Here is a 25,669-nt window from a genome sequence, read left to right as displayed (position 1 = left end):
CCTAGTGGAAAGGTTAGGCGTTGTATAGTGATATGGTGTTAAGATCTAGATTTTTCTTTAACAATGCTACTAAAAGTATTAAATATTTTAGTCATGTAGGTCTAAGTAGCTATATAAGCTATAAGTATTCATCAGATGTAAGCTGAAGTTTAGCATCGAAGCAAGTCTATGCCAAGATGGCGGAGTCATCGCCCGGTTGACGAAAACTGCAGAATTCTTAACTACGCAATTTGTGTAAATTATGAGGTAGGTACGCTTAATTATAACTACTTTTAATGTAATGTTTTTTTTTATACGTTAGATTGTGCAATATTTTGTAACAGCGCAATTTTTTTGGTTCGTTTAACTGTAAATTGTAATATAACTGTAGGTGTGGTCCAAAGTACGGTTTCCTTGTGGTCTAAGGTCTTCTAGGTTAAATTTTCGTTAATTTAAATTTTAATATGCAAGTATTATAAAAATCCCAAAATGGCGACGCTATTTATAGTTACATTAGCGTTACATTAACAAAGGGTATACATCAACTCGTACACGAGTACGATTTATAATTTTTTTAATCACCTACGCTCGCTGTAATAATATCTGCTGCGTGTTCATCGCTATGTTGAACCACAGCCAATATTTTTCGTTGCGTCGTTTGATCAGGTGGTCCGCCATTTTGTGGAACGTGACGCCATCTTGGTCTTTTTATTTTTTGGATTAGAATTTAAGATTTAATAATTTTATAAGAAATATTGGATTACGGCGTTTTTGTATAAAGTTAACGCAAGTTCCATAGGTTCTTGTCTTTACTAAAAATCGTAAAATTAAGTGCATCTATGGATTTATACTGCGTAACATAAATATACCTTGTTAGATCTAGCTGTAAGTGGAAAATTTACGTTTCGGTATGTCATATTCAACGGTGTTCTTAAATACTAAATTTCGTTGAAGGTAGCTTTAATTAACGCAACTTATGTATAAAACGCTGATTGTTTTTATATTAACAAACAATAATTGATCCAATAACACGATTTAGATCCGTTATATTTCCATTTTATAATATTTCAGGAATTTTGATTTATTTTGCTTCAACCATCACCGTCGCCGTCTACGTTGTCCTCTACACACTATGTTCAGCATCATGCAGGCAATCGCAGCTACTAAATAGTAGACCACATTGACTTGTTTTAAGTCGATATTAAGGCGCGTTAGTAATCATCAGGAACCAGTCTGCGATAGCCCAAATTTTAGAACAAAGGTATTTAAAGTCGTTATAACAAGAAAAATATTTTACACAAACCATAGCATTAGTTAATAGACGTAGCTCCATTTTCGGGTTATTTTAAAAAAAAAAAACATTAAAAACTCAATTTACGCTAAATAGGATTCAGTGTCATCCGTGACTCAATAACAAAATTATGCTTTTTCTGAAACTTTCTTCTGTACCATACGTTTTTTATTAGTACGTATGGCAAACATTAAAAAGATTAGAAAAAGCATCATGTATGCATGATGTGTAAAACAGTTTTATCTTATGAAGTACCTCCTTTACATCTTAAAATAAAAAAATTCTGTGCAAATCTATAATTAATTTTCAGATTCTGATACATTTAGGTGTCGGAGCTACGGGTGGTTCGGTTTGTTGCAAGGAGGAGTTTAGTTAGGAATATCTCGCTAGGAATTATCCGTATGCAGTAGACGTGGAAGGCCATAGCTCTTGAATAAGTCGAAAAAGAAACAATATGCAGTATCACGAATAAATTGAAATAGAATTTAAAGTTTTAATAATAATTAACTTTGGGTTAGCAGCCCCACAGAAATGTTTAAATATCCACGAAACATTAGAATGTAATAAATAATACGACCTTTTAAACAATAAAGATGATCCACCATGAGGTTAACATTTATTTTGCCTTGTTCCTGGTTCGGGAAAATAAATCCCAGGTAAGAATCTAAAACTTGTAAATGTTATTAGGTTTTAAGATTAACCGCCCTACGTTTATGCAAAAAACTTTTTGGTTTAACCCCATCGTTATAAGCTCTTAGAACGTCGTACGGTTTTCGGTAGTTTAATCCCCTGGTTTAGGAAAAACCCTTATTAGTTTTTTTACGGCATATAAACGATGAAAACAATTTGCCATGTCATACTTACGCATTGTGACGTTTGAAGTGATTATCAAATTAGTCTTTACTTAATTTTCGTAGAATTCACGATATATATATTATCGAACAAGAGTTCAGCCGTAGGATATTCAATGCTAAACAAAGGCCTCTTCTATATCATATTTCCACTAGAACGAATATGTGCATTTTCTAGACTGTTGCTATTAGTATTTTTAATGTTTATTGTAAGTGAACGTGTTTGTGTGTTTTGCAGCTATATATAATATTAAACCCACTATAAAATAGTAAGAGTTAAATTGGTAAAAATATCTAACTTGTATGATAAACATATTTCGTAGTTTTTGTAACGAAATAAGCCACTCAAAGATTTTTATAAAAGGTATTTATTGACGGTGTTGTAAAAAAATTTAAATTTATATACCCCGTATGGTTCCTCGTTTTGGTGTCTAAGTAACGGAAAAAAGAATATTAATAGAACCTTTGCGCAAATTGGCTAATTAACGTATAGCTAAGCAAACTAAATTTAACCGAATGGCGAGCCGTAGGCTTGTTGATTTCTTTTTGATATGGCAGTTAGTCATTTGTTCATAAAATATTAAATTACTATAAAGTGGACTTTGTAGTTAGGGTTATAGAAATGAGTTTATTTTCAAAGAGAAATTTTTATGATTTCAAAACAAAATCGGAAACTACAAACTAGTCTCGAAGTGGTCGTTAGCTATTTACGCGATAAAATAATTTCTACTCTCTTACCGCTATTGGTTCGTTCTTTCCCCATCGCGATGCAGTAGCCCATAAGTAGCAATGTTTAAACGAGCCACAACATCAAAAAACTAGGCGCCTAGTTGTAGGTCCAATAAAATTATGAGCAAATTGATAATTCACGTTCAGCTCAGCGAATTAACGTGTAAGCAAAGTAATAATTAACTAATTTTGTTCTATTTCATTTACTATTTTATAGTACTAGTATTGATGAACATCACAACCAAACAATATGATAAATAGCTATACTTAACTTACAGCCTATTCAATAGACGAAATTCAGTATAGTATAAATACAGCATTAAGCTTATATTACCGATTTATAGTTCACCCAATTCGAGAAAAGGTTAAAATATAACAAGATTGATAATTTTAAGGTAAAATTAGCTGGATGTCGGGTAATTCAACGCTAACCGAAAGCTACCAAAATTAAGTAACGTAATTATAGTAAACCTCAAAATAATCGTTAGTGGTTTGTAGTTACGTGAATTTATATTATAACGAGAGGTGTTTTAATTTTCAGATACCTGTTTTGGCTCTTTTGGTTTAGTTTTAAGTTACGAAATATATTTTAACGAATCAACTAGCTGTAGTTTTATATTTGACATAAAATATTTAGACGTAAAGTTCTATTTAAGAGAATTTATGAATTTGTATGTAGAATTAAAAAGTAAATCTAGTTTATTTTCAACATAACAAAAAGCTCTCAGACTTTAGCAATTATAATATTATCGTACTCATAAATAGGGACAACGTTTAGTCGTAAGGAAATGTAACAAACTCAAACGAGTTCAAAGTACAAAGAGCGGAGAACTACAGCGAAAGGTTTTTTAATCCACAGATACCTGTTTTAAGGTCTTACAGCTACTAGTGTTCTTAACAAAACAGCTAGCTAGAGATTAATAGTTGATATATGTTTATAAAATGCAGGAGAACTTATTATTAAAGCAATATTGATGAATATGTAGTAAAAAGTAAATCAAGTTTATTTTCAACATAACAGAAAGCTCTTAGAATTTAGCAATTATAATATTATCGTACTCATAAATAGGGATAACGTTTAGTCGTAAGGAAATGTAGCAAACTCAAACGAGTTCAAAGTACAAAGAGCGGAGAACTACAGCGAAAGGTTTTTTAATCCACAGATACCTGTTTTAAGGTTTTACCAGTTACCAATGTTCTTTACTAAACAACTAGCTAGAGGTTTATGGTTGACATATGTTTATAAAATGCAGGAGAATTTATTATTAAAGAGATATTGATCAGTTTGTAGGGTAAATTAAAAAATAAATCTAGTTTATTTTCAACATAACAGAAAGCTCTCAGACTTTAGCAATTTTAATATTATAGTACTCATAAATAGGGATAACGTTTACTCGTAAGAAAATGTAGCAAACTCAAATGAGTTCAAAATGCATAGAGCGGAGAACTACAAAGAAAGGTTTTTACTCGTCAGATACCTGTTTTAAGGTCTTACAGTTACTAGTGTTCTTCACTAAACATCTAACTAGAGATTTAGGGTTGAGATAGATTCAAAGAACCTAGGTGGAATTATTATTGAACAGAAATTGATGAATATGTAGGTAGAATCAAAAAGTGTATTTAGTTTATATTAGAAATATTTAAAGATAACGTTTAGTGGTAAGTACCTGTAGCCATTTCAATCAAGTATAAAGTACATAGAACGGAAAACTATCACGAAAGATTTTTTAAACCATCAGATACCTATTATGTTAATGTTTTACCAGTTACCAATATTCTTAACAAAACAGCTAGCTAGAGATTTATGGTTGACATATGTTTATAAAATGCAGGATAATTCATTATTAAAGAGATATTGATGAATTTGTAGTAAAAAGTAAATCAAGTTTATTTTCAACATAACAGAAAGCCATTAGAATTGAGCAATTATGATATTGTCGTACTCAAAAATAGACATAACGTTTATTCGTAAGGAAATGTAGCAAACTCATGAGTTCAAATTATATAGAGCGGAGAACTACAACGAAAGGATTTTAATCGTCAGATACCTGTTTTAAGGTCTTACAGCTACTAGTGTTCTTAACAAAACAGCTATCTAGATATTAATGGTTGACATATGTTTATAAAATGCAGGAGAACTTATTATTAAAGCGATATTGATGAATTTGTAGGGTGAATTAAAAAGTTAATCTACTTTATTCTCAACATAACAGAAATCTCTTAGAATTTAGCAATTATAATATTATCGTACTCATAGGGATAACGTTTACTCGTAAGAAAATGTAGCAAACTCAAATGAGTTCAAAATGCATAGAGCGGAGAACTACAACGAAAGGTTTATAATCGTCAGATACCTGTTTTAAGGTCTTACAGCTACTAGTGTTCTTAACAAAACAGCTATCTAGATATTAATGGTTGACATATGTTTATAAAATGCAGGAGAATTTAATATTAGAGATATTGATGGGTAGGGTAGGGTAGGATATGGGTAGGGTGAATTAAAAAGTTAATCTACTTTATTTTCAACAAAACAGAAAGCTATTAGAATTTAGCAATTGTGATACTATCGTACTCATAGGGATAACGTTTACTCGTAAGAAAATGTAGCAAACTCAAATGAGTTCAAAATGCATAGAGCGGAGAACTACAACGAAAGGTGTTTAATCGTCAGATACCTGTTTTAAGGTCTTACAGTTACTAGTGTTCTTAACAAGACAGCTAGCTAGAGATTAATGGTTGACATATGTTTATAAAATGCAGGAGAATTTATTATTAAAGAGATATTGATGAATTTGTAGGGTGAATTTAAAAGTTAATCTACTTTATTTTCAACATAACAGAAAGCTCTTAGAATTTAGCAATTATTTTATCGTACTCATAAATAGGGATAACGTTTATTCGTAAGGAAATGTAGTAAACTCAAATTAGTTCAAATTATATAGAGCGGAGAACTACAACGAAAGGTTTTTAATCGTCAGATACCTGTTTTAAGATCTTACAGTTACTAGTGTTTTTAACAAAACAGCTAGCTAGAGATTAATGGTTGACATATGTTTATAAAATGCAGGATAATTTATTTTTAAAGATATATTGATGAATTTGTAGGGAGAATTAAAAAGTTAATCTACTTTATTTTCAACATAACAGAAATCTCTTAGAATTTAGCAATTATAATATTATCGTACTCATAGGGATAACGTTTACTCGTAAGAAAATGTAGCAAACTCAAATGAGTTCAAATTATATAGAGCGGAGAACTACAACGAAAGGTTTTTAATCGTCAGATACCTGTTTTAAGGTCTTACAGTTACTAGTGTTCTTAACAAGACAGCTAGCGCTAGAGATTAATGGTTGACATATGTTTATAAAATGCAGGAGAATTTATTATTAAAGAGATATTGATGAATTTGTAGGGTGAATTAAAAAGTTAATCTAGTTTATTTTCAACATAACAGAAAGCTCTTAAAATTTAGCAATTATAATATTATCGTACTCATAAAGGGAGATAACGTTTAGTCGTAAGGAGCTGTAGCCATTTCAAGTGAGTAGAAAGTACATAGAACGGAAAACTATCACGAAAGATTTTTTAATCATCAGATACCTATTATGTTAATGTTTTACCAGTTACCAATGTTCTTGACAAAATAGCTAGCTAGAGATTTATGGTTGACATATGTTTATAAAATGCAGGATAATTTATTATTAAAGATATATTGATGAATTTGTAGGATGAATTAAAAAGTTACTCTAGTTTATTTTCAACAAAACAGAAAGCTCATAAAATTTAGGAATTATAATATTATCGTACTCAAAAATAGACATAACGTTTACTCGTAAGGAAATGTAGCAAACTCAAATGAGTTCAAAATGCATAGAGCGGAGAACTACAACGAAAGGTTTATAATCGTCAGATACCTGTTTTAAGGTCTTACAGCTACTAGTGTTCTTAACAAAACAGCTAGCTAGATATTAATGGTTGACATATGTTTATAAAATGCAGGAGAATTTATTATTAAAGAGATATTGATGAATTTGTAGGGTGAATTAAAAAGTTAATCTACTTTATTTTGAACATAACAGAAAGCTATTACAATAAAGCAGTCATATTATTTTCGTACTCATAAATAGAGACAACGTTTAGTCGTAAGGAAATGTAGCAAACTCAAATGAGTTCAAATTATATAGAGCGGAGAACTACAACGAAAGGTTTTTAATCGTCAGATACCTGTTTTAAGGTCTTACAGTTACTAGTGTTCTTAACAAGACAGCTAGCTAGAGATTAATGGTTGACATATGTTTATAAAATGCAGGAGAGTTTATTATTAAAGAGATATTGATGAATTTGTAGGGTGAATTAAAAAGTTAATCTAGTTTATTTTCAACAAAACAGAAAGCTCATAAAATTTAGCAATTATAATATTATCGTACTCAAAAATAGACATAACGTTTACTCGCAAGGAAATGTAGCAAACTCAAATGAGTTCAAAATGCATAGAGCGGAGAACTACAACGAAAGGTTTTTAATCGTCAGATACCTGTTTTAAGGTCTTACAGCTACTAGTGTTCTTAACAAAGCAGCTAGCTAGATATTAATGGTTGACATATGTTTATAAAATGCAAGAGAATTTATTATTAAAGATATATTGATGAATTTGTAGGGTGAATTAAAAAGTTAATCTAGTTTATTTTCAACAAAACAGAAAGCTATAAGAATTGAGCAATTGTGATATTATCGTACTCATAAATAGGGATAACGTTTACCCGTAAGGAAATGTAGCAAACTCAAATGAGTTCAAAGTACAAAGAGCGGAGAACTACAACGAAAGGTTTTTTAATCGACAGATACCTGTTTTGAAGTTTTACCAGTTACCAGTGTTCTTCACTAAACATCTAACTAGAGATTTAGAGTCGAGATAGATTCAAAGAACCTAGGTGGGATTATTATTGAACAGAAATTGATGAATATGTAGGTAGAATCAAAAAGTGTATTTAGTTTATATCAGAAATATTTAAAGATAACGTTTAGTCGTAAGTACCTGTAGCCATTTCAATTAAGTATAAAGTACATAGGATGGAAAACTATCACGAAAGAGTTTTTAATCATCAGATACCTATTATGTTAATGTTTTACCAGTTACCAATGTTCTTAACAAAATAGCTAGCTAGAGGTTTATGGTTGACATATGTTTATAAAATGCAGGATAATTTATTATTAAAGATATATTGATGAATTTGTAGGATGAATTAAAAAGTTACTCTAGTTTATTTTCAACAAAACAGAAAGCTATTACAATAAAGCAGTCATATTATTTTCGTACTCATAAATAGAGACAACGTTTAGTCGTAAGGAAATGTAGCAAACTCAAATGAGTTCAAATTATATAGAGCGGAGAACTACAACGAAAGGTTTTTAATCGTCAGATACCTGTTTTAAGGTCTTACAGTTACTAGTGTTCTTAACAAGACAGCTAGCTAGAGATTAATGGTTGACATATGTTTATAAAATGCAGGAGAGTTTATTATTAAAGAGATATTGATGAATTTGTAGGGTGAATTAAAAAGTTAATCTAGTTTATTTTCAACAAAACAGAAAGCTCATAAAATTTAGCAATTATAATATTATCGTACTCAAAAATAGACATAACGTTTACTCGCAAGGAAATGTAGCAAACTCAAATGAGTTCAAAATGCATAGAGCGGAGAACTACAACGAAAGGTTTTTAATCGTCAGATACCTGTTTTAAGGTCTTACAGCTACTAGTGTTCTTAACAAAGCAGCTAGCTAGATATTAATGGTTGACATATGTTTATAAAATGCAAGAGAATTTATTATTAAAGATATATTGATGAATTTGTAGGGAGAATTAAAAAGTTAATCTACTTTATTTTCAACAAAACAGAAAGCCATTAGAATTGAGCAATTATGATATTGTCGTACTCAAAAATAGACATAACGTTTACTCGTAAGGAAATGTAGCAAACTCAAATGAGTTCAAAATGCATAGAGCGGAGAACTACAACGAAAGGCTTTTTTAATCGTCAGATACCTGTTTTAAGGTCTTACAGTTACTAGTGTTCTTAACAAAACAGCTAGCTAGAGATTAATGGTTGACATATGTTTATAAAATGCAGGATAATTTATTATTAAAGATATATTGATGAATTTGTAGGATGAATTGAAAAGTTAATCTACTTTATTTTCAACATAACAGAAAGCTCTTAAAATTTAGCAATTGTGATATTATCGTACTCATAAATAGGGATAACGTATAGTCGTAAGGAAATGTAGCAAACTCAAATGAGTTCAAAATGCATAGAGCGGAGAATTACAACGAAAGGTTTTTTAATCGTAAGATATCTGTTTTAGGGTTTTACCAGTTACCAACGATATTTACTAAACAGCTAGCTAGAGATTAATGGTTGACATATGTATATAAAATGCAGGAGAATTTATTATTAAAGAGATATTGATGAATTTGTAGGGTGAATTAAAAAGTTCTCTAGTTTATTTTCAACAAAACTGAAAGCTCATAGAATTTAGCAATTATAATATTATCGTACTCATAAATAGGGATAACGTATAGTCGTAAGGAGCTGTAGCCATTTCAAGTGAGTAGAAAGTACACAGAACGGAAAACTATAACGAAAGATTTTTTAAACGTCAGATATGTTTTTTTAAGGTTTTACTGGTTACTAAAGTTCTTCACTAAACATCTAACTAGAGATTTATGGTCGACATAGATTCAGATAACCTAGGTGAAATTATTATTGAGGAGAAATTGATGAATATGTAGACAGAATCAAAAAGTGAATCTAGTTTATTTTAAACATAACAGAAAGCTATTAGAATTGAGCAATTGTGATATTATCCTACTCATAAATAGGGATATCGTTTACCCGTAAAGAAATGTAGCAAACTCAAATGAGTTCAAAGTACAAAGAGCGGAGAACTACAACGAAAGGTTTTTTAATCGACAGATACCTGTTTTGAAGTTTTACCAGTTACCAGTGTTCTTCACTAAACATCTAACTAGAGATTTAGGGTCGAGATAGATTCAAAGAACCTAAGTGGGATTATTATTGAACAGAAATTGATGAATATGTAGGTAGAATCAAAAAGTGTCTTTAGTTTATATCAGAAATATATAAAGATAACGTTTAGTCGTAAGTACCTGTAGCCATTTCAATTAAGTATAAAGTACATAGGATGGAAAACTATAACGAAAGATTTTTTAATCATCAGATACCTATTATGTTAATGTTTTACCAGTTACCAATGTTCTTAACAAAATAGCTAGCTAGAGATTAATGGTTGACATATGTTTATAAAATGCAGGAGAATTAATTATTAAAGAGATATTGATGAATTTGTAGGGTGAATTAAAAAGTTAATCTAGTTTATTTTCAACAAAACAGAAAGCTCTAAAAATTTAGCAATTATATTATCGTACTCATAAATAGGGATAACGTTTACTCGTTAGATAAAGTAGCAAACTCTAATGAGTTCAAAATGCATAGAGCGGAGAACTACAACGAAAGGCTTTTTTAATCGTCAGATACCTGTTTTAAGGTCTTACAGTTACTAGTGTTCTTAACAAGACAGCTAGCTAGAGATTAATGGTTAACATATGTTTATAAAATGCAGGAGAATTTATTATTAAAGATATATTGATGAATTTGTAGGGAGAATTAAAAAGTTAATCTACTTTATTTTCAACATAACAGAAATCTCTTAGAATTTAGCAATTATAATATTATCGTACTCATAGGGATAACGTTTACTCGTAAGAAAATGTAGCAAACTCAAATGAGTTCAAAATGCATAGAGCGGAGAACTACAACGAAAGGTTTTTAATCGTCAGATACCTGTTTTAAGGTCATACAGTTACTAGTGTTCTTAACAAAACAGCTAGCTAGAGATTAATGGTTAACATATGTTTATAAAATTCAGGAGAATTCATTATTAAAGATATATTGATGAATTTGTAGGGTGAATTGAAAAGTTAATCTACTTTATTTTCAACATAACAGAAAGCTCTTAAAATTTAGCAATTGTGATATTATCCTACTCATAAATAGGGATATCGTTTACCCGTAAAGAAATGTAGCAAACTCAAATGAGTTCAAAATGCATAGAGCGGAGAATTACAACGAAAGGTTTTTTAATCGTAAGATATCTGTTTTAGGGTTTTACCAGTTACCAATGTTCTTAACAAAACAGCTAGCTAGAGATTAATGGTTGACATATGTTTATAAAATGCAGGAGAATTTATTATTAAAGAGATATTGATGAATTTGTAGGGTGAATTAAAAAGTTACTCTAGTTTATTTTCAACAAAACTGAAAGCTCATAGAATTTAGCAATTATAATATTATCGTACTCATAAAGGGAGATAACGTTTAGTCGTAAGGAGCTGTAGCCATTTCAAGTGAGTAGAAAGTACACAGAACGGAAAACTATAACGAAAGATTTTTTAAACGTCAGATATGTTTTTTTAAGGTTTTACCGGTTACTAAAGTTCTTCACTAAACATCTAACTAGAGATTTATGGTCGACATAGATTCAGATAACCTAGGTGAAATTATTATTGAGGAGAAATTGATGAATATGTAGACAGAATCAAAAAGTGAATCTAGTTTATTTTAAACATAACAGAAAGCTATTAGAATTGAGCAATTGTGATATTATCCTACTCATAAATAGGGATAACGTTTACCCGTAAGGAAATGTAGCAAACTCAAATGAGTTCAAAGTACAAAGAGCGGAGAACTACAACGAAAGGTTTTTTAATCGACAGATACCTGTTTTAAAGTTTTACCAGTTACCAGTGTTCTTCACTAAACATCTAACTAGAGATTTAGGGTCGAGATAGATTCAAAGAACCTAGGTGGGATTATTATTGAACAGAAATTGATGAATATGTAGGTAGAATCAAAAAGTGTATTTAGTTTATATCAGAAATATTTAAAGATAACGTTTAGTCGTAAGTACCTGTAGCCATTTCAATTAAGTATAAAGTACATAGGATGGAAAACTATCACGAAAGATTTTTTAATCATCAGATACCTATTATGTTAATGTTTTACCAGTTACCAATGTTCTTAACAAAATAGCTAGCTAGAGATTTATGGTTGACATATGTTTATAAAATGCAGGATAATTTATTATTAAAGATATATTGATGAATTTGTAGGATGAATTAAAAAGTTAATCTACTTTATTTTCAACATAACAGAAAGCTCTTAAAATTTAGCAATTGTGATATTATCGTACTCATAAATAGGGATAACGTATAGTCGTAAGGAAATGTAGCAAACTCAAATGAGTTCAAAATGCATAGAGCGGAGAATTACAACGAAACGTTTTTTAATCGTAAGATATCTGTTTTAGGGTTTTACCAGTTACCAACGATATTTACTAAACAGCTAGCTAGAGATTAATGGTTGACATATGTTTATAAAATGCAGGAGAATTTATTATTAAAGAGATATTGATGAATTTGTAGGGTGAATTAAAAAGTTACTCTAGTTTATTTTCAACAAAACTGAAAGCTCATAGAATTTAGCAATTATAATATTATCGTACTCATAAATAGGGATAACGTATAGTCGTAAGGAGCTGTAGCCATTTCAAGTGAGTAGAAAGTACACAGAACGGAAAACTATAACGAAAGATTTTTTAAACGTCAGATATGTTTTTTTAAGGTTTTACCGGTTACTAAAGTTCTTCACTAAACATCTAACTAGAGATTTATGGTCGACATAGATTCAGATAACCTAGTTGAAATTATTATTGAGGAGAAATTGATGAATATGTAGACAGAATCAAAAAGTGAATCTAGTTTATTTTAAACATAACAGAAAGCTATTAGAATTGAGCAATTGTGATATTATCGTACTCATAAATAGGGATAACGTTTACCCGTAAGGAAATGTAGCAAACTCAAATGAGTTCAAAGTACAAAGAGCGGAGAACTACAACGAAAGGTTTTTTAATCGACAGATACCTGTTTTGAAGTTTTACCAGTTACCAGTGTTCTTCACTAAACATCTAACTAGAGATTTAGGGTCGAGATAGATTCAAAGAACCTAGGTGGAATTATTATTGAACAGAAATTGATGAATATGTAGGTAGAATTAAAAAGGTGTATTTAGTTTATATCGGAAATATTTAAAGATAACGTTTAGTCGTAAGTACCTGTAGCCATTTCAATTAAGTATAAAGTACATAGGATGGAAAACTATCACGAAAGATTTTTTAATCATCAGATACCTATTATGTTAATGTTTTACCAGTTACCAATGTTCTTAACAAAATAGCTAGCTAGAGATTTATGGTTGACATATGTTTATAAAATGCAGGATAATTCATTATTAAAGATATGTTGATAAATTTGTAGGATGAATTAAAAAGTTAATCTAGTTTATTTTCAACAAAACAGAAAGCTAATAAAATTTAGCAATTATAATATTATCGTACTCATAAAGGGAGATAACGTTTAGTCGTAAGTAGCTGTAGCCATTTCAAGTGAGTAGAAAGTACATAGAACGGAAAACTATCACGAAAGATTTTTTAATCATCAGATACCTATTATGTTAATGTTTTACCAGTTACCAATGTTCTTGACAAAATAGCTAGCTAGAGATTTATGGTTGACATATGTTTATAAAATGCAGGATAATTTATTATTAAAGATATGTTGATAAATTTGTAGGATGAATTAAAAAGTTGATTTAGTATATTTTCAACAAAACAGAAAGCTCATAAAATTTAGCAATTATAATATTATCGTACTCAAAAATAGACTTAACGTTTACTCGTAAGGAAATGTAGCAAACTCAAATGAGTTCAAAATGCATAGAGCGGAGAACTACAACGAAAGGTTTTTAATCGTCAGATACCTGTTTTAAGGTCTTACAGCTACTAGTGTTCTTAACAAAGCAGCTAGCTAGAGATTAATGGTTGACATATGTTTATAAAATGCAGGAGAATTTATTATTAAAGAGATATTGATGAATTTGTAGGGTGAATTAAAAAGTTAATCTAGTTTATTTTCAACATAACAGAAAGCTCTTAAAATTTAGCAATTATAATATTATCGTACTCATAAAGGGAGATAACGTTTAGTCGTAAGGAGCTGTAGCCATTTCAAGTGAGTAGAAAGTACATAGAACGGAAAACTATCACGAAAGATTTTTTAATCATCAGATACCTATTATGTTAATGTTTTACCAGTTACCAATGTTCTTGACAAAATAGCTAGCTAGAGATTTATGGTTGACATATGTTTATAAAATGCAGGATAATTTATTATTAAAGATATATTGATGAATTTGTAGGATGAATTAAAAAGTTACTCTAGTTTATTTTCAACAAAACAGAAAGCTCATAAAATTTAGGAATTATAATATTATCGTACTCAAAAATAGACATAACGTTTACTCGTAAGGAAATGTAGCAAACTCAAATGAGTTCAAAATGCATAGAGCGGAGAACTACAACGAAAGGTTTATAATCGTCAGATACCTGTTTTAAGGTCTTACAGCTACTAGTGTTCTTAACAAAACAGCTAGCTAGATATTAATGGTTGACATATGTTTATAAAATGCAGGAGAATTTATTATTAAAGAGATATTGATGAATTTGTAGGGTGAATTAAAAAGTAAATCTACTTTATTTTGAACATAACAGAAAGCTATTACAATAAAGCAGTCATATTATTTTCGTACTCATAAATAGAGACAACGTTTAGTCGTAAGGAAATGTAGCAAACTCAAATGAGTTCAAATTATATAGAGCGGAGAACTACAACGAAAGGTTTTTAATCGTCAGATACCTGTTTTAAGGTCTTACAGTTACTAGTGTTCTTAACAAGACAGCTAGCTAGAGATTAATGGTTGACATATGTTTATAAAATGCAGGAGAATTTATTATTAAAGAGATATTGATGAATTTGTAGGGTGAATTAAAAAGTTAATCTAGTTTATTTTCAACAAAACAGAAAGCTCTTAGAATTTAGCAATTATATTATCGTACTCATAAATAGGGATAACGTTTATTCGTAAGGAAATGTAGTAAACTCAAATGAGTTCAAATTATATAGAGCGGAGAACTACAACGAAAGGATTTTAATCGTCAGATACCTGTTTTAAGGTCTTACAGTTACTAGTGTTCTTAACAAGACAGCTAGCTAGAGATAATTGGTTGACATATGTTTATAAAATGCAGGAGAATTTATTATTAAAGAGATATTGATGAATTTGTAGGGTGAATTTAAAAGTTAATCTACTTTATTTTCAACATAACAGAAAGCTCTTAGAATTTAGCAATTATTATATCGTACTCATAAATAGGGATAACGTTTATTCGTAAGGAAATGTAGTAAACTCAAATTAGTTCAAATTATATAGAGCGGAGAACTACAACGAAAGGTTTTTAATCGTCAGATACCTGTTTTAAGGTCTTACAGTTACTAGTGTTTTTAACAAAACAGCTAGCTAGAGATTAATGGTTGACATATGTTTATAAAATGCAGGATAATTTATTTTTAAAGATATATTGATGAATTTGTAGGGAGAATTAAAAAGTTAATCTACTTTATTTTCAACATAACAGAAATCTCTTAGAATTTAGCAATTATAATATTATCGTACTCATAGGGATAACGTTTATTCGTAAGGAAATGTAGTAAACTCAAATGAGTTCAAATTATATAGAGCGGAGAACTACAACGAAAGGTTTTTAATCGTCAGATACCTGTTTTAAGGTCTTACAGTTACTAGTGTTTTTAACAAAACAGCTAGCTAGAGATAATTGGTTGACATATGTTTATAAAATGCAGGAGAATTTATTATTAAAGAGATATTGATGAATTTGTAGGGTGAATTAAAAGTTAATCAAGTTTATTTGGAACATAACAGAAAGCTCTTAAAATTTAGCAATTATAATATTATCGTACTCATAAAGGGAGATAACGTTTAGTCGTAAGGAGCTGTAGCCATTTCAAGTGAGTAGAAAGTACATAGAACGGAAAACTATCACGAAAGATTTTTTAATCATCAGATACCTATTATGTTAATGTTTTACCAGTTACCAATGTTCTTGACAAAATAGCTAGCTAGAGATTTATGGTTGACATATGTTTATAAAATGCAGGATAATTTATTATTAAAGATATATTGATGAATTTGTAGGATGAATTAAAAAGTTACTCTAGTTTATTTTCAACAAAACAGAAAGCTCATAAAATTTAGGAATTATAATATTATCGTACTCAAAAATAGACATAACGTTTACTCGTAAGGAAATGTAGCAAACTCAAATGAGTTCAAAATGCATAGAGCGGAGAACTACAACGAAAGGTTTATAATCGTCAGATACCTGTTTTAAGGTCTTACAGCTACTAGTGTTCTTAACAAAACAGCTAGCTAGATATTAATGGTTGACATATGTTTATAAAATGCAGGAGAATTTATTATTAAAGAGATATTGATGAATTTGTAGGGTGAATTAAAAAGTTAATCTACTTTATTTTGAACATAACAGAAAGCTATTACAATAAAGCAGTCATATTATTTTCGTACTCATAAATAGAGACAACGTTTAGTCGTAAGGAAATGTAGCAAACTCAAATGAGTTCAAATTATATAGAGCGGAGAACTACAACGAAAGGTTTTTAATCGTCAGATACCTGTTTTAAGGCCTTACAGTTACTAGTGTTCTTAACAAGACAGCTAGCTAGAGATTAATGGTTGACATATGTTTATAAAATGCAGGAGAATTTATTATTAAAGAGATATTGATGAATTTGTAGGGTGAATTAAAAAGTTAATCTAGTTTATTTTCAACAAAACAGAAAGCTCTTAGAATTTAGCAATTATATTATCGTACTCATAAATAGGGATAACGTTTATTCGTAAGGAAATGTAGTAAACTCAAATGAGTTCAAATTATATAGAGCGGAGAACTACAACGAAAGGATTTTAATCGTCAGATACCTGTTTTAAGGTCTTACAGTTACTAGTGTTCTTAACAAGACAGCTAGCTAGAGATAATTGGTTGACATATGTTTATAAAATGCAGGAGAATTTATTATTAAAGAGATATTGATGAATTTGTAGGGTGAATTTAAAAGTAAGTCTAGTTTATTTTCAACATAACAGAAAGCTCTTAGAATTTAGCAATTATTTTATCGTACTCATAAATAGGGATAACGTTTATTCGTAAGGAAATGTAGTAAACTCAAATTAGTTCAAATTATATAGAGCGGAGAACTACAACGAAAGGTTTTTAATCGTCAGATACCTGTTTTAAGGTCTTACAGTTACTAGTGTTTTTAACAAAACAGCTAGCTAGAGATAATTGGTTGACATATGTTTATAAAATGCAGGAGAATTTATTATTAAAGAGATATTGATGAATTTGTAGGGTGAATTTAAAAGTTAATCTACTTTATTTTCAACATAACAGAAAGCTCTTAGAATTTAGCAATTATTTTATCGTACTCATAAATAGGGATAACGTTTATTCGTAAGGAAATGTAGCAAACTCAAATGAGTTCAAAATGCATAGAGCGGAGAACTACAACGAAAGGTTTTTTAATCGACAGATACCTGTTTTGAAGTTTTACCAGTTACCAGTGTTCTTCACTAAACATCTAACTAGAGATTTAGAGTCGAGATAGATTCAAAGAACCTAGGTGGGATTATTATTGAACAGAAATTGATGAATATGTAGGTAGAATCAAAAAGTGTATTTAGTTTATATCAGAAATATTTAAAGATAACGTTTAGTCGTAAGTACCTGTAGCCATTTCAATTAAGTATAAAGTACATAGGATGGAAAACTATCACGAAAGAGTTTTTAATCATCAGATACCTATTATGTTAATGTTTTACCAGTTACCAATGTTCTTAACAAAATAGCTAGCTAGAGGTTTATGGTTGACATATGTTTATAAAATGCAGGATAATTTATTATTAAAGATATATTGATGAATTTGTAGGATGAATTAAAAAGTTACTCTAGTTTATTTTCAACAAAACAGAAAGCTATTACAATAAAGCAGTCATATTATTTTCGTACTCATAAATAGAGACAACGTTTAGTCGTAAGGAAATGTAGCAAACTCAAATGAGTTCAAATTATATAGAGCGGAGAACTACAACGAAAGGTTTTTAATCGTCAGATACCTGTTTTAAGGTCTTACAGTTACTAGTGTTCTTAACAAGACAGCTAGCTAGATATTAATGGTTGACATATGTTTATAAAATGCAGGAGAATTTATTATTAAAGAGATATTGATGAATTTGTAGGGTGAATTAAAAAGTTAATCTAGTTTATTTTCAACAAAACAGAAAGCTCATAAAATTTAGCAATTATAATATTATCGTACTCAAAAATAGACATAACGTTTACTCGCAAGGAAATGTAGCAAACTCAAATGAGTTCAAAATGCATAGAGCGGAGAACTACAACGAAAGGTTTTTAATCGTCAGATACCTGTTTTAAGGTCTTACAGCTACTAGTGTTCTTAACAAAGCAGCTAGCTAGATATTAATGGTTGACATATGTTTATAAAATGCAGGAGAATTTATTATTAAAGATATATTGATGAATTTGTAGGGAGAATTAAAAAGTTAATCTACTTTATTTTCAACAAAACAGAAAGCCATTAGAATTGAGCAATTATATTATCGTACTCATAAATAGGGATAACGTTTATTCGTAAGGAAATGTAGCAAACTCAAATGAGTTCAAAATGCATAGAGCGGAGAACTACAACGAAAGGTTTTTTAATCGACAGATACCTGTTTTAAAGTTTTACCAGTTACCAGTGTTCTTCACTAAACATCTAACTAGAGATTTAGGGTCGAGATAGATTCAAAGAACCTAGGTGGGATTATTATTGAACAGAAATTGATGAATATGTAGGGTGAATTAAAAAGTTAATCTAGTTTATTTGGAACATAACAGAAAGCTATTACAATAACGAAGTCATATTATTTTCGTACTCATAAATAGAGACAACGTTTAGTCGTAAGGAAATGTAGCAAACTCAAATGAGTTCAAAATGCATAGAGCGGAGAACTACAACGAAAGGTTTTCAATTATCAAATACCTATTATGTTAATGTTTTACCAGTTACCAATGTTCTTAACAAAACAGCTAGCTAGATATTAATGGTTGACATATGTTTATAAAATGCAGGAGAATTTATTATTAAAGAGATATTGATGAATTTGTAGGGTGAATTAAAAAGTTAATCTACTTTATTTTGAACATAACAGAAAGCTATTACAATAAAGCAGTCATATTATTTTCGTACTCATAAATAGAGACAACGTTTAGTCGTAAGGAAATGTAGCAAACTCAAATGAGTTCAAAATGCATAGAGCGGAGAACTACAACGAAAGGTTTTTTAATCGACAGATACCTGTTTTAAAGTTTTACCAGTTACCAGTGTTCTTCACTAAACATCTAACTAGAGATTTAGGGTCGAGATAGATTCAAAGAACCTAGGTGGGATTATTATTGAACAGAAATTGATGAATATGTAGGGTGAATTAAAAAGTTAATCTAGTTTATTTGGAACATAACAGAAAGCTATTACAATAACGAAGTCATATTATTTTCGTACTCATAAATAGAGACAACGTTTAGTCGTAAGGAAATGTAGCAAACTCAAATGAGTTCAAAATGCATAGAGCGGAGAACTACAACGAAAGGTTTTCAATTATCAAATACCTATTATGTTAATGTTTTACCAGTTACCAATGTTCTTAACAAAACAGCTAGCTAGATATTAATGGTTGACATATGTTTATAAAATGCAGGAGAATTTATTATTAAAGAGATATTGATGAATTTGTAGGGTGAATTAAAAAGTTAATCTAGTTTATTTTCAACAAAACAGAAAGCTCTTAGAATTTAGCAATTATATTATCGTACTCATAAATAGGGATAACGTTTATTCGTAAGGAAATGTAGCAAACTCAAATGAGTTCAAATTATATAGAGCGGAGAACTACAACGAAAGGATTTTAATCGTCAGATACCTGTTTTAAGGTCTTACAGTTACTAGTGTTCTTAACAAAACAGCTAGCTAGATATTAATGGTTGACATATGTTTATAAAATGCAGGATAATTTATTATTAAAGAGATATTGATGAATTTGTAGGGTGAATTAAAAGTTAATCAAGTTTATTTGGAACATAACAGAAAGCTATTACAATAAAGCAGTCATATTATTTTCGTACTCATAAATAGAGACAACGTTAAGTCGTAAGGAAATGTAGCAAACTCAAATGAGTTCAAATTATATAGAGCGGAGAACTACAACGAAAGGTTTTCAATTATCAAATACCTATTATGTTAATGTTTTACCAGTTACCAATGTTCTTAACAAAACAGCTAGCTAGATATTAATGGTTGACATATGTTTATAAAATGCAGGAGAATTTATTATTAAAGAGATATTGATGAATTTTTAGGGCGAATTAAAAAGTAAGTCTAGTTTATTTTCAACATAACAGAAAGCTCTTAGAATTTAGCAATTATATTATCGTACTCATAAATAGGGATAACGTTTATTCGTAAGGAAATGTAGCAAACTCAAATGAGTTCAAATTATACAGAGCGGAGAACTACAACGAAAGGTTATTAATCGTCAGATACCTGTTTTAAGGTCTTACAGTTACTAGTGTTCTTAACAAGACAGCTAGCTAGAGATTAATGGTTGACATATGTTTATAAAATGCAGGAGAATTTATTATTAAAGAGATATTGATGAATTTGTAGGGTGAATTAAAAAGTTAATCTAGTTTATTTTCAACAAAACAGAAAGCTCTTAGAATTTAGCAATTATATTATCGTACTCATAAATAGGGATAACGTTTATTCGTAAGGAAATGTAGTAAACTCAAATGAGTTCAAATTATATAGAGCGGAGAACTACAACGAAAGGATTTTAATCGTCAGATACCTGTTTTAAGGTCTTACAGTTACTAGTGTTCTTAACAAAACAGCTAGCTAGAGATTAATGGTTGACATATGTTTATAAAATGCAGGAGAATTTATTATTAAAGAGATATTGATGAATTTATAGGGTGAATTAAAAAGTTAATCTACTTTATTTTCAACATAACAGAAAGCCATTAGAATTGAGCAATTATGATATTGTCGTACTCAAAAATAGACATAACGTTTACTCGTAAGGAAATGTAGCAAACTTAAATGAGTTCAAAGTACAAAGAGCGGAGAACTACAACGAAAGGTTTTTTAATCGACAGATACCTGTTTTAAGGTTTTACCAGTTACCAGTGTTCTTCACTAAACATCTAACTAGAGATTTAGGGTCGAGATAAATTCAAAGAACCTAGGTGGAATTATTATTGAACAGAAATTGATGAATATGTAGGTAGAATTAAAAAGGTGTATTTAGTTTATATCAGAAATATTTAAAGATAACGTTTAGTCGTAAGTACCTGTAGCCATTTCAATTAAGTATAAAGTACATAGGATGGAAAACTATCACGAAAGATTTTTTAATCATCAGATACCTATTATGTTAATGTTTTACCAGTTACCAATGTTCTTGACAAAATAGCTAGCTAGAGATTTATGGTTGACATATGTTTATAAAATGCAGGATAATTTATTATTAAAGATATGTTGATAAATTTGTAGGATGAATTAAAAAGTTGATTTAGTATATTTTCAACAAAACAGAAAGCTCATAAAATTTAGCAATTATAATATTATCGTACTCAAAAATAGACATAACGTTTACTCGTAAGGAAATGTAGCAAACTCAAATGAGTTCAAAATGCATAGAGCGGAGAACTACAACGAAAGGTTTATAATCGTCAGATACCTGTTTTAAGGTCTTACAGTTACTAGTGTTCTTAACAAGACAGCTAGCTAGAGATTAATGGTTGACATATGTTTATAAAATGCAGGAGAATTTATTATTAAAGAGATATTGATGAATTTGTAGGGTGAATTAAAAGTTAATCTAGTTTATTTTGAACATAACAGAAAGCTATAACAATAAAGCAGTCATATTATTTTCGTACTCATAAATAGAGACAACGTTTAGTCGTAAGGAAATGTAGCAAACTCAAATGAGTTCAAAATGCATAGAGCGGAGAACTACAACGAAAGGTTTTCAATTATCAAATACCTATTATGTTAATGTTTTACCAGTTACCAATGTTCTTAACAAAACAGCTAGCTAGATATTAATGGTTGACATATGTTTATAAAATGCAGGAGAATTTATTATTAAAGAGATATTGATGAATTTTTAGGGCGAATTAAAAAGTAAGTCTAGTTTATTTTCAACATAACAGAAAGCTCTTAGAATTTAGCAATTATATTATCGTACTCATAAATAGGGATAACGTTTATTCGTAAGGAAATGTAGCAAACTCAAATGAGTTCAAATTATACAGAGCGGAGAACTACAACGAAAGGTTATTAATCGTCAGATACCTGTTTTAAGGTCTTACAGTTACTAGTGTTCTTAACAAGACAGCTAGCTAGAGATTAATGGTTGACATATGTTTATAAAATGCAGGAGAATTTATTATTAAAGAGATATTGATGAATTTGTAGGGTGAATTAAAAAGTTAATCTAGTTTATTTTCAACAAAACAGAAAGCTCTTAGAATTTAGCAATTATATTATCGTACTCATAAATAGGGATAACGTTTATTCGTAAGGAAATGTAGCAAACTCAAATGAGTTCAAAATGCATAGAGCGGAGAATTACAACGAAAGGTTTTTTAATCGTAAGATATCTGTTTTAGGGTTTTACCAGTTACCAATGTTCTTAACAAAACAGCTAGCTAGAGATTAATGGTTGACATATGTTTATAAAATGCAGGAGAATTTATTATTAAAGAGATATTGATGAATTTGTAGGGTGAATTAAAAAGTTACTCTAGTTTATTTTCAACAAAACTGAAAGCTCATAGAATTTAGCAATTATAATATTATCGTACTCATAAATAGGGATAACGTATAGTCGTAAGGAGCTGTAGCCATTTCAAGTGAGTAGAAAGTACACAGAACGGAAAACTATAACGAAAGATTTTTTAAACGTCAGATATGTTTTTTAAGGTTTTACCGGTTACTAAAGTTCTTCACTAAACATCTAACTAGAGATTTATGGTCGACATAGATTCAGATAACCTAGGTGAAATTATTATTGAGGAGAAATTGATGAATATGTAGACAGAATCAAAAAGTGAATCTAGTTTATTTTAAACATAACAGAAAGCTATTAGAATTGAGCAATTGTGATATTATCGTACTCATAAATAGGGATAACGTTTACCCGTAAGGAAATGTAGCAAACTCAAATGAGTTCAAAGTACAAAGAGCGGAGAACTACAACGAAAGGTTTTTTAATCGACAGATACCTGTTTTGAAGTTTTACCAGTTACCAGTGTTCTTCACTAAACATCTAACTAGAGATTTAGGGTCGCGATAGATTCAAAGAACCTAGGTGGAATTATTATTGAACAGAAATTGATGAATATGTAGGTAGAATTAAAAAGGTGTATTTAGTTTATATCAGAAATATTTAAAGATAACGTTTAGTCGTAAGTACCTGTAGCCATTTCAATTAAGTATAAAGTACATAGGATGGAAAACTATCACGAAAGATTTTTTAATCATCAGATACCTATTATGTTAATGTTTTACCAGTTAACAATGTTCTTAACAAAATAGCTAGCTAGAGATTTATGGTTGACATATGTTTATAAAATGCAGGATAATTTATTATTAAAGATATATTGATGAATTTGTAGGATGAATTAAAAAGTTACTCTAGTTTATTTTCAACAAAACAGAAAGCTCATAAAATTTAGGAATTATAATATTATCGTACTCAAAAATAGACATAACGTTTACTCGTAAGGAAATGTAGCAAACTCAAATGAGTTCAAAATGCATAGAGCGGAGAACTACAACGAAAGGTTTATAATCGTCAGATACCTGTTTTAAGGTCTTACAGCTACTAGTGTTCTTAACAAAACAGCTAGCTAGATATTAATGGTTGACATATGTTTATAAAATGCAGGAGAATTTATTATTAAAGAGATATTGATGAATTTGTAGGGTGAATTAAAAGTTAATCTAGTTTATTTTGAACATAACAGAAAGCTATTACAATAAAGCAGTCATATTATTTTCGTACTCATAAATAGAGACAACGTTTAGTCGTAAGGAAATGTAGCAAACTCAAATGAGTTCAAAATGCATAGAGCGGAGAACTACAACGAAAGGTTTTTTAATCGACAGATACCTGTTTTAAAGTTTTACCAGTTACCAGTGTTCTTCACTAAACATCTAACTAGAGATTTAGGGTCGAGATAGATTCAAAGAACCTAGGTGGGATTATTATTGAACAGAAATTGATGAATATGTAGGGTGAATTAAAAAGTTAATCTAGTTTATTTGGAACATAACAGAAAGCTATTACAATAACGAAGTCATATTATTTTCGTACTCATAAATAGAGACAACGTTTAGTCGTAAGGAAATGTAGCAAACTCAAATGAGTTCAAAATGCATAGAGCGGAGAACTACAACGAAAGGTTTTCAATTATCAAATACCTATTATGTTAATGTTTTACCAGTTACCAATGTTCTTAACAAAACAGCTAGCTAGATATTAATGGTTGACATATGTTTATAAAATGCAGGAGAATTTATTATTAAAGAGATATTGATGAATTTGTAGGGTGAATTAAAAAGTTAATCTAGTTTATTTTCAACAAAACAGAAAGCTCTTAGAATTTAGCAATTATATTATCGTACTCATAAATAGGGATAACGTTTATTCGTAAGGAAATGTAGCAAACTCAAATGAGTTCAAATTATATAGAGCGGAGAACTACAACGAAAGGATTTTAATCGTCAGATACCTGTTTTAAGGTCTTACAGTTACTAGTGTTCTTAACAAAACAGCTAGCTAGATATTAATGGTTGACATATGTTTATAAAATGCAGGAGAATTTATTATTAAAGAGATATTGATGAATTTGTAGGGTGAATTAAAAGTTAATCAAGTTTATTTGGAACATAACAGAAAGCTATTACAATAAAGCAGTCATATTATTTTCGTACTCATAAATAGAGACAACGTTAAGTCGTAAGGAAATGTAGCAAACTTAAATGAGTTCAAAGTACAAAGAGCGGAGAACTACAACGAAAGGTTTTTTAATCGACAGATACCTGTTTTAAAGTTTTACCAGTTACCAGTGTTCTTCACTAAACATCTAACTAGAGATTTAGGGTCGAGATAAATTCAAAGAACCTAGGTGGAATTATTATTGAACAGAAATTGATGAATATGTAGGTAGAATTAAAAAGGTGTATTTAGTTTATATCAGAAATATTTAAAGATAACGTTTAGTCGTAAGTACCTGTAGCCATTTCAATTAAGTATAAAGTACATAGGATGGAAAACTATCACGAAAGATTTTTTAATCATCAGATACCTATTATGTTAATGTTTTACCAGTTACCAATGTTCTTGACAAAATAGCTAGCTAGAGATTTATGGTTGACATATGTTTATAAAATGCAGGATAATTTATTATTAAAGATATGTTGATAAATTTGTAGGATGAATTAAAAAGTTGATTTAGTATATTTTCAACAAAACAGAAAGCTCATAAAATTTAGCAATTATAATATTATCGTACTCAAAAATAGACATAACGTTTACTCGTAAGGAAATGTAGCAAACTCAAATGAGTTCAAATTATATAGAGCGGAGAACTACAACGAAAGGTTTTCAA

At 29.6% G+C, this 25,669-nt stretch overlaps 1 long non-coding RNA gene across 2 annotated transcripts in view; it reads left to right on the top strand.

The window, feature by feature from the left end:
• The window catches only part of LOC137931253 (uncharacterized), a 60,332-nt gene continuing 34,663 nt past the window's right edge, over window positions 1–25,669 (top strand). For both annotated transcript variants that reach the window (XR_011108946.1, XR_011108945.1), the window contains exons 1-3: window positions 1–246; window positions 1,051–1,240; window positions 1,581–1,926. This is a non-coding gene — a long non-coding RNA (uncharacterized lncRNA). The remainder of the gene's footprint in view (window positions 247–1,050; window positions 1,241–1,580; window positions 1,927–25,669) is intronic.

Source organism: Battus philenor, unplaced genomic scaffold (genome assembly GCF_028537555.1).
Source record: "Battus philenor isolate CCGP_79_NKW_IND1 unplaced genomic scaffold, ilBatPhil1.0.hap1 SCAF_7, whole genome shotgun sequence".
NCBI lineage: Eukaryota > Metazoa > Arthropoda > Insecta > Lepidoptera > Papilionidae > Battus > Battus philenor.
Note: the sequence above shows the minus strand (reverse complement) of the source record. Positions and strands in the feature narration are given on the sequence as shown.